The sequence below is a fragment of the Gorilla gorilla genome, chromosome 2, assembly GCF_029281585.2.
Source record: "Gorilla gorilla gorilla isolate KB3781 chromosome 2, NHGRI_mGorGor1-v2.1_pri, whole genome shotgun sequence".
In the NCBI taxonomy this organism is placed as follows: domain Eukaryota; kingdom Metazoa; phylum Chordata; class Mammalia; order Primates; family Hominidae; genus Gorilla; species Gorilla gorilla.
This window is the reverse complement of record NC_086017.1, coordinates 150661615-150673071: the sequence shown is the minus strand read 5'-3', so window position 1 is coordinate 150673071 and position 11457 is coordinate 150661615. Positions and strand designations below refer to the sequence as shown.

The 11457-nt window shown below is 38.1% G+C and overlaps 1 pseudogene; it reads right to left on the bottom strand.

The window, feature by feature from the left end:
• Positions 1–3762: 3762 nt before the first annotated feature.
• LOC129532702 (actin-like) lies at positions 3763–9242 on the bottom strand (annotated as a pseudogene).
• Positions 9243–11457: the final 2215 nt, after the last annotated feature.

Sequence of the window (11457 nt, the reverse complement as noted above, 5' to 3'; positions counted from 1 at the left end):
TTTTCTTCTATACTTCAGGTCTGATTTTTGAAAGGCAAAAATCAAAAAAGCTGTCAAAGATTTGGACACTTGATTAAGATAGGTTCATGAGTGCCTGAGAAATAGTATTTGGTTTCCTATTAAAGTGACAATAAGACATTTAAAAATGAATATACAAGGTAACATGGTTGTAAAGAACCCTACATGAAAGAAAAAACTTACTTTCATAAATAAGGGACTTTTTTCCTCTTCCTCTTCCTCTTCCTCCTTCTTCTCCCCTGCACACCCCCACTCCTCGGCCTCCCCCTCCTCTTTTTTTTTTCTTCTTCTCGTTTTTCTACTTTTTCATAGATAAGAGCATAAAGTTAACATACAGAATGTACAACTATTCAGGTGAGTCACAGAATCTTTGCTTTCTAGGCAGATTAACAGAAAGTAAATAGGGCAACCAACTATCCTGGTTTCTCTAGGACTGTTTTGGTTTTAGCGCCAAAAATTTCACATCCAGGAAACCCTATGGTTCAAGGCAAATCAGGAAGGTTGGTTACCATAGAAAGAATAACCATTCACATTGTAGGAAAAGACAATCAGTAAATCAAGGAACCAAGCCCATCAAGACTGAGTGAATTTTGTAGAAGTTTTAACACATTTAGTAGCTTAAATATTAAGCTTTGACTTTGAAGTTTTAGCCTTTATTATGCTCTTTCATACTCTGGTGACACTTTTATTCTAATGCAGATATCAGGGGGTCCAGAAGTTTAAAACTAATTTTATAATAGTATGAAGCTCTTATTTATGATCACATGCTATATATTCATCATTGCCATCTTTAAATAAATGAATAAATGGACATTTTAAATATTTCCCAGTTTTGATTTTTAATATAGTAAATATAAATAGTTGTGATCACATATACAAAAGCTCTTTGAGGTCCTCAATAAGTGTGAAGTAATCTGAAGAACAAAAATTCCAAGAACTGCTGCTTATGGAAAAACAAAAGCATATTCTCAGTTGCATTTTTCTGTCACTATTGTTCCCAGTGCGGTTGTAACCACTCATATTAATTATAACTTTTAACTGAAGTAATTAACTTCTATTTCACAGAAAAGACAAGAAAGTGGATAATTAACATCTTTCTGTCATCTCAAAGCATTTAAGCAGATTAACAAAATTCATAATACAACTTTTTGTAGTCTCACGCATCCCTGTGTAGCAAAAGTGAGCACATTTATTAACATGACTCATTGTTACAGCTTCTCTAACATACAAAAATAAGTAAAATTATTCTTAATAATATATGTGTCAGTGTCCTATCCTACTTAGAAAGTAACTAGATATCTATTGATTACATATTAATTTATTTAATATCGATATAAGGCTTAAGTTACCTAGAGATCTTAAAAATTATCTTCAACATGACATACTATAAAACACAATTACTGTTGAAATAAAAAGTGTGTCAGAATAAGGATTCACTTCACTTAGACATAAATTTACATTTTTTACAATCTTAAACATTACATAAAAGTAATGTTAGCTTATTTGATCAGTTAAAAAATAATAAGAAAAACATACCCAGGTAAAATAAGCTGTTTGCTTATATTATGCTTAATAGTGATAAGTCAGAAAAGACAAAGCTGTTTTTATTAAACTCACATTGGTAAACTAGTCATTTGCCAAATATTTGCTTAATTATGTGAATTCAGATTCTTAAAAGGTTTCTGAGTTAGCTTCAGGAAGAACCAATTGTAGCACATTTTTATAGCACATTAAAGTATTAGAAATTTAATTAGCTTATGTTTTAGGGATTTTATATAGGCATTTATATATTCTATTAACCAATCAGAACAAATATCCTTTAACTTAAAAGACTTTGTAATCTTATTTACTTACACCCTCCAGAAACAGGAATATATATACACACATTGAGAGGTAAATGCCTTTCCAAATTACAGACAGAAAGCTCATAGCTTCAATTCTACAATTTTAGCCACAGGTCAAGTAACACAAGAGACACAGAAATTTAAAAACAAAAAGCAAATTTAAAGACCCTTACCAATCCAGATATCAAAGAGATATTCTCCTTCCTAGTGGCCATGCAATTTCTAATTGATTTGTTTCAAAACAGACAAACATTCAAACGAACAGAAAACAAATTAAAAAGACTAACAAACCAGATTCTCTGTCATCTCTTACCCAACAACGAATAGGTATCTATCATCTATCTACACAGATCACCAAATAGCCAGATCATAAGGCCAAACTCCCAGTAATTGCTGTCACCAATGAAGTATAACCTACTGGCTGGAAAAGAATCAAAAACAAAACACAAAATTAACTGATAGGAAAAAAATTCCTGGGAATATAGAGCTGGCAAAGTTAAAGTTCTATTGCCACTTGGGATTCACCTTAAGGAGCCAAGAAAAAATGTGTCTTGACATAAGCTGCTCATAAAGTATACTTCTGTGGGCACAAGAATAAAGATGGTTTAAATCCACAAAAGCAAAGAAAGTGAAAAAAAAAAAACAGATAAGTGACAGGAAAACTTGGCTCTGATCAGGAGAACTTATTGTGCATCTCAGCAGGAACTCCAAAATTGTTCAAAGATATTTTTTTCCAAAGGTACAGTCAGAACTCTCATATAAATATAAAATGAATACTTGGCAAATATTTTTAATTAACTCATTAATTAATGGGGGAACCAGTTAGATGTTACAACTGATTCAAATGAGGATTTGACTTGAAGAGATTTACATTCCCTACTGGAGAAAACCTCTTTGCATTGTGGTCAGGATTTAAATAAAATACCTATAGATTGAAAATATTTATATTATGCTCAGTTCCACAAGTTAACTTGTCTTTCTACAGAATTGGGAAATAGCTTACTCAAAGACAGCCAGAGGCAGAGAGAACCTGAATGAATGAGCTAGACAGAACACTCACTAACATTTTTTTACCCATTGAAAAATGTTCCAGAGCTATTCACAAAAGAATACAGATGGCATAAATCCACAAAATGAAATAAAGTGAAAAAGAAGAAACAGCAGATAAGTGATGGGAAAACTTGGAAAAGTGGTTGGATGAGTAGTAACTGACTGAGTAGAGTAAGTAAATGGAATGGAAATGCAAGTGTCAAAAAGGATTACGACAATGAGAAGCAATCCAGTTTCCCCACAGAACCCCTGAGAGGCTCAGAAGACAGAAGCACCAAATGTCCTAGAAGGCAGGGATTAAGACTAAGAGCAGGAGAGTCAATAAAATACTTATAAAAGAAACAAAGGCCAAGCACAGTGTTCACCTGTAATCCCAGCACTTTGGGAGGCCAAGGCAGGTGGATTGTTTGAGGCCAGGAGTTCCAGCCCAACCTGGCAAACATGGCAAAACCCTGTATCTACTAAAAATACAAAAATTAGCCAGGCATGGTGGTGCATGCCTGTAATCCCAGCTACTCAGGAGGCTGAGACACAAAATTCGCTTGAACCTGGGAGGCAGAGGTTGCAGTGAGCTGAGATTGTGCCACTGTACTCCAGCCTAAGCACAGAGCAAGACTCTGTCTCAAAAATAAATAAGTTAATTAAATAAAATAAAATTCCAGATTTTTACCTCTGTCCCATCAAAAAAATTGACTATGCCTGCCCAACTCTATCAAAAAATACAGGTTTATGTTCTAGGAAATTATTCCAGTCGACTTCTGTATTCTAAGACACCAAGCATAGCACAGCCTCCTTGAGTTGAGATACAACCTAAACAGAAGGACTACTGTAAGAGGATGAAGGGCTCCAGGATGATATCTTAAAAAAAAAACACAAAAACAAACAAAGAAAAAGTCTTATTCAATGTGCTTGATTCTAGTCAAAGATGTGTATTAAGTTGAAACACATAAAATTGAAAATATTCAACGATTTTGGGCCTACAAAAACTACCAATCTACCAATTTCAAGCAAACAAAAACCTGAGGCTATTGTTGACTCCAGGAAAAACAAAGAGTTGACAGGAATGGAAATCTAATCACAGTAAATTATTCAGCTCAACTACAAATAACATTTAAATAGTCAAAATAATAGAAATACTGAATGTTGACCTACCCCAAAATTAAATAATACATATAGAGAGCCAGTAGAAGGCATAAGTATATATGAGGGAAAGGAAGGAGGAACTATTATAAAAGAGATAAATCTTCAACATCCATTGACAGAAGTCAATAGAAAATGTCTAAAATTGATATAATAAAGAAAAGTAATATAAGCATATTATTTAGAAGTTGGAGGTAAGTGCCAGAGAAACAGCTAAGAGAGATGAAAACAGTTGTTTCTGGGAAGCAGGAACTCAGTGAGTAGAAGTGAGATGAAGGACTTCCACTTTATTATAAGCCTTATATACTTTGACTTTTGTAATAACTGTATGCATTGTTTGGGGGAAAATAAAACTATTTTTAAAGTATAATACAGAAAGCTAAAAAGCAACAGGAAACTGAGGGAAATACTTCTTTTTTTTTTCTTTTTCTTTTTTTTTTTTTTAACAGCAGCACTTTTATTTCTACTTACACAATGACGTGTTGCTGGGGACTGATGTTCTCACATAACAGTAGAAAACCAAAATTCATTGTCATCTCTTTAAAGAATCCAGAATTGCATACAAAAAAAAAACCTTACATAAATTAAAAGGATAAATACATTTACAGGTATAAATGCAAACTACTTCCAACTCAAGGCAAGTAACAGTCCATGGTGTTCTAGCAGGAAAACATCAGCTAAGAAAGAAAACTGGGTCCTATGGCTTGGACTTTTCCAACCCTGACAGACCAGCAGGACAGAAACAATTGGTTCAGGAGCCCATGCGAGCCTCTAGAGAAATTCCAGAACACTCAGCCCTGACACATTAATACCCTGCACAGATCAGAGACTGCTGGCCAGACAGACTCGCCAAGCCACAGACTTGTCTTCCACAAGCATGTTCTTACCTCAGCCATGAAGTGACCAAACCACATGTATGTACTAAGGGTTGAAGTCAAAGATATGTACAGGGTATTAAACAAATACCAAGAGGAACAGTTAACTTGAATACAAGGTCAAAATCAGCAACAAGTTCTACAATCCAGTGCTTTTATCAGATACAAGCTTCAAGGACAATTTCTTTGTGAAGGCTATTCCAGTTTTGTGAGGCTAGCATGAGGTGTATGCGTTTGCCAAGGGCAAATTTATACTTCTGAATTAACCCATGCAGCAAATGCTACACATCTGTTCACAGTCCATTTAGAAGCATTTGTGGTGGACGATGGAGGGGCCCAACTCATCATATTCCTGCTTGCTAATCCACATCTGCTAGAAGGTGGACAGTGAGGCCAGGATGGAGCCACCAATCCACACTGAGTACTTGCACTCTGGGGGCATGATGATCTTGATCTTCATGGAGCTGGGTGCCAGGGCGGTGATCTCCTTCTGCATCCTGTCGGCAATGCCCAGATACATGGTGGTGCCACTGGACAGCACCGTTTTGGCATACAGTTCTTTGCAGATGTCCACGTCACACTTCATGATGGAGTTGAAGGTGGTCTCTTGGATGCCACAAGATTCCATGCCCCGGAAGGCTGAAACAGTGCCTCCAGATATCAGAACCACTCATTGCCGATGGTGATGACCTGGCCATCAGGCACCTCGTAGCTCTTCTCCAGAGAGGAGGAGGATGCGCCGGTGGCCATCTTGTGCTCAAAGTCCAGGGCAACATTGCACAGCTTCTCCTTGATGTCACACACGATCTCCTGCTCAGCCATGGTGGTGAAACGGTAGCTGCACTTGGTGAGGATCTTCATGAAGTAGTCAGTCAGGTCCCAGCCAGCCAGGTCCAGATGCAGGATGGCATGGGGGAGGGCGTAGCCCTCATAGATGGGTACCGTGTGGGCGACCCCATCTCCAGAATCCATGGCAATGCCAGTGATGTGCCCAGAGGTGTAGAGGGACAGCACAGCTTGGATGGCCATGTACATGGCCAGGGTGTTGAAGACCTCAAACATGATCTGAGTCATCTCTCTGTTGGCCTTGGTCATCAGCACAAGGGGGGACCTTGGTCATCAGCACAAGGTACTCCTCTGGGGCCACGTGCAGCTTGTTGTAGAAGGTGTGGTGCCAGATCTTCTCCATGTTGTCCCACCTCATTGGTGATGATGTCATGCTTGATGGGGTACTTCAGGGTCAGGATGCTGTGCTTGGTCTGGGCCTCATCGCCCACATAGGAATCCTTCTGGCTCATGCCCACCATGACACCATGGTGCCAGGGGCACCTGACAATGGAAGGGAACATGGCTCGGGAAGCGTCGCCCCAGCAAAGCCAGCTTTGTACATGCTGGAGCCAGTGTCAATGAAAAGCACGGCAATTTCTTCTTCCATTGTGACCGGCAGAGGAGCGGGGTGGCAGAGTGGTGGGAGAACAGAGTGCATGGGCTGGTGGCAGTGACTGAGACCCTGAGGGAAATATTTCTAACAGTTATACAGTAAGATGAATTTCCTTAATTGTATTAGTCCGTTCTCACATTGCTATATAAAGAACTACCTGAGACTGGACAATTTATAAATAAAAGAGGTTTAATCGGCTCACAGTTTACAGGCTGTACAGGAAGCATGGCTAGGGAGGCCTCAGGAGACTTAGAATCATGGCAGAAGGCAAAGGGGAAGCAGGCACATCTTACATGACCAGAGAAGGAGGAAGAGAGCAAAGTGGGAGGTGCTACACTTTTAAACAACCAAATCTCGTGAGAACTCATTCACTATCATGAGAACAGCAAGGGGGAAATCTGCCCCTATGATCCAATCACCTCCCACCAGACCCCTCCTCCAACATTGGGGATTACAATTCGACATGAGATTTGAGTGGGGACACAAACCTAAATCATATCATTAATATATAACAAGTTTTAAAAATCAATTTAAACGAGGCTAAAACAACCCAATTTAAAATGAACAAAGGACAAGAAAAGGCAGCTCACAAAAAAAGAAAAATGGTTCACAAATATTTGGAAATATTCTTAATTGTACTTATAATCAAAGAAATTCACATTAAAACAATAAAGTACATTTTTACAAACCTATCTGTTTGGCAGACAGATTTAAATCGTATTGATAATCTCAGGGTTGCCAAGTATGTGACAAAATAAGAACTCTCATTCACTGGAACAACCTACACAAAAACCACTTTGACATTTTCTATAATGTGCACAAAAATATATGTTCAAGATATAACAGAATAGCACTGTTTGTAATTATAAGTAATAGAAAGCAACCCAAATAACCTGTGCCTATGAATTGGATGGCTAAATTAATCATGGTACCTTCAAGCACTGGGATACTATGCAGCAGTCAGAATGAAGAAGCTTTCTCTGTACTGATATGGAAACTTTGCCAAGATACATTAAGTAGAACAGGATTGGAGGAGGTGGCCCAAGATAGTTGAACAGAACCCTCCATTGATTGTCTCTACTGCAGGAACACCAAAATTGAACAACTATCCACACAAGAAAGCACCTTCATAAGAACCAAAAATCAGGTGAGTGATCACAGTACTTAGTTTTAACATCCTACCAAGGAAAGAGGCACTGAAGAGGGTAGAAAAGATGGTCTTGAGTTGTCTACACCACTCATCCACCATTCTCCAGCAGTACCTTGTGGTGCTGAGAGAGTCCGTGTGTTTGGAGGAGGAAGAGTGAAGTAATTGTGAAACTTTGCATTGGAACTCAGTGCTGCCCTGTCACAGCCAAAAGCAACACATGACAGAATTCAGCAGGTTCCCATGGAAGAGCATTTGGATCAGCCCTAGCCAGAAGGAAATAATCCATTCCAGCAGCTGGAAACTAAGTTCCAGCTAGCCCCACCACTGTAGGCTAAAGTGCTCTGGAATCCTAAATAAACTTAAAAGGCAGTCTCAGACATAAAGTCTACCATTCCTGGGCAAGTCCTGATGCTAGGCTGGGCTTGGAGCCGGTGGATTTGCAGTGCATGCAACCCAGTGAGACACCAGCTGGGGCAGCCAAGGGAGTGCTTGCATGACCCCTCCCCCAACTCCAGGCAGCACAGCTTGCAGCTCCAGCAGAAACTCCTTTTGCTTAAGGGCAGAAAGGGGAGAATAAAGAGGACATTTGTCTTGCAAATTGGATACCTGCTCAGCTACAGTCTAATAGGGTAACAGGGCAGAGTTCTGAAGCCTCTATTCTAGGACCTAGTTTCCAGGCAACATTTCTAGACCCACTTTGGGCCAGAAAGTAACCTCCTCCCCTGAAGGGAAGGACCCAGAATTCATCACCTGGTGAATAAACAGCCCTTGGTCCTTGAATAAACATTAGCAGCAGCCAGGCAGTAGTTGCCACAAGCCTTGCATGAGACCCAGTACCATGTTGGCTTCAGGTGTGACCCAGCACATTCTCAGCTGTGGTGGCCACAGGAAGGTAATCCTGCTTGAGGAAAAAAGAGGGAAGAGTAAAAAGAACTTTGTCTTACAACTTGGATACCAGCTCAGCCACAGTAAAATAAAGCAACAAGTAGATTTCTAAAGTTCCCAATTCCAGACCCTACTAGCTCCTGGATGGCATTTGCAGACCTACTCTGGGTCAGAAGGGAACCCACTGCCCTGAAGGGAAAGAGCTCAGGCCTGGCAGGATTCACCACCTCCTGGTCACTAAAGAGCTCTTGGACCTTGAATAAACATCAGGTAGCCAGGCAACAGTCACAACAGGCCTTAGACAAGACCCAGTACTATGCTGGCTTCAGTAATGACCCAACACAGGTGCAGTGATGGTGGTCTTTGGAGTGCTTGTGTCACTCCTCCCCAGCTCCAGGCAGCTCAGCAGAAAGAGAAAAAGAGAGACTTCATTTGTTTGTTTGTTTGAGGGAGAGTGAGGGAAGAAAACAAGAGGCTCTGGCTGGTAATCCAAAAAATTCTCTCAGATCTTACTTAAGGCCACCAAGGCAGTATTTCTACCAGTCTGTAAGAGTCACAGCATTACTGGACTTAGCATGCCTCCTAATGCAGTTATGGCTGCAGTGACCAAAGACTTAGATCACAATACTCAATTCTCTTTGAATACTTGGGAAACTTTATCAAGAAGGACAGGTGCAAACAAGCCCAGACTTTGAAGATTAGAATAAATACCTAACTCTTCAGTGCCCAGACATTGATAAACACCCACAAATATCAAGACCATCCCAGAAAATATGATCTCACCAAATAAACTGAATAAGGCACCAGTGACCAATTTCAGAGTGACAGAGATAATTGACCTTTCAGACAGAGAATTCGAAACAGCTGTTTTGAAAAAGCTAAGCAAAATTCAATATAACATAAAGAATTGAAAATCCTATCAGATAAACTTAATAAGAGAAGGAAATAATTTTTTAAAAGTCAAGCAGAGATTCTAAAGCTGAAATATTCAGCTGACAAATTGAAGAATGCCTCAGAGTCTCTCAACAGCAAAATTGATCAGGCAGAAGAAAGAATTAGTGTGCTTGAAGACAGGCTATTTGAAAATACAGAGGCAGGAGAGACAAAAGAAAAAAAGAATAAAAAGAATAAAGTACACCTACAAGATCTATAAAATAGTGCCCAAATGGCAAATCTAAGAGTAATTGGCCTTAAAGAGGAGGTAGAGAGAGAGGGATAATGGTAGAAAATTTATTCAATAAGATAATAATGAAAACTTTCCAAACCTGGAGAAAGATATCAATATTCAAATACAAGAAAGTTATAGGATGCCAAGCAGATTTAACCCAAATAAGACTACATCAAGACATTTAATAATCAAACTCCCAAAGATGAAGGATAAAGAGGGGATCCTAAAAGCAGCTAGAGAAAAGAAACAAATACCATACTATGGCGCTCTGGTACACCTGGCAGTAGACTTTTCAGTGGAAAGTTTATAGGCTAGGAGAGAGTGTCATCATAAATTTACAGAGCTGAAAAAAACCCTTTTATTTTAAAGTAGTATATCCAACAAAAATATTCTTCAAACAAGAAAGAGACATAAAGACTTTCCCAGATGAACAAAAGCTGAGGGGTTTTATTAACATCACACTTGATGTTAAAAAAAATACCAAAAAGAGTTCTTCAATCTGAAATAAAATGACATTAACAAGCAATAAGAAATCATCTGAAGGTACAAAACTCACTGGTAATAGTAAATACACAGAAAACTATAAGATATTATAACACTGTAATCGTGGTGTGTGTAAAGTACTCATATCTTAAGTAGAAAGGCAAAAGGATGAACCAAGCAAATATAATAACTACAACAACTTTTTAAGACATAGTATACTAAGACATAAATAGAAACAACAAAAAGTTAAAAGGCAGGGGTAATGAAGTTAAGCATTTTTATTAGTTTTTTGTTTGCTTGTTTTTACAATCAAGAGTTGTCATCAGTTTAAAATGATGGGTTATAAGATGTTATTTGCAAGCTTCATAGTAGCCTCAAATCAAAAACCTACAACAGATACACAAGAAATAAAAAGCAAGAAATAAAAACACATGACCATAGAAAATTACTTTCACAAAAAGGAAGACAGGAAGGAAGGAAGGAAGAAGACTACAAAATAACCAGAAAACAAATAACAAAATACAGGAGTAAGTCTTTACTTATCAATAATAACACTGAATGCAAATGTACTAAACTCTTCGATCAAAAGACAGAGTGGCTGAATAGATTAAAAAACAAGATTTTATGATCTGTTTCCTGCAATAAACACACTTCATCTGTAAGACACAGATACACAGATAGACTGAAAATAAAGAGATGGAAAAAGATATTCCATGGAAATGAAAACCAAAAAAGCAGGAGTAGCTATATTTATATCAGACAGAATAGATCTCAAGACAAAAACTATAAAAAGAGACAAAGAAGGTTATTATATAATGATAAAGAGGTCAATTCAGCAAGAAGACATAACAATTTTAAATATGTATGCACCCAACATTGGAGTACCTAGATACATAAAGCAAATATTATTAGAGCTAAAGAGAAATACATTCCAATACAATAATAGCAGGAGACTTCAACACCCTACCTTCAGCATTGGACAGATCATTCAGACAGAAAAAATCAACAAAGAAGCATCAGACTTAACCTGCACTATACACCAAATGGACCTAATAGATATTTATAGAACATTTCATACTATGGCTGCAGAATACACATTCTTCTCCTCAGCACATGGATTGTTCTCAAGGATTGATCATATGTTAGGTCACAAAACAAGTGTTTAAAAACTCAAAAAAATTGAAATCATATCAAGTATCTTCTCTCACCACAAGGGAATAAAACTAGAAATCAATAGCAAGAGGAACTCTGGAAACTCTACAAACACATGGAAATTAAAGAATATGCTCCTGAATGACCAGTGGATCAATGAAGAAATTAAAAGAGGCATAAAAATATCTTGAAACAAATGAAAATGGAAACACAGTACAGCAAAATCTATGGGATACAGCAAAAGCAGTACT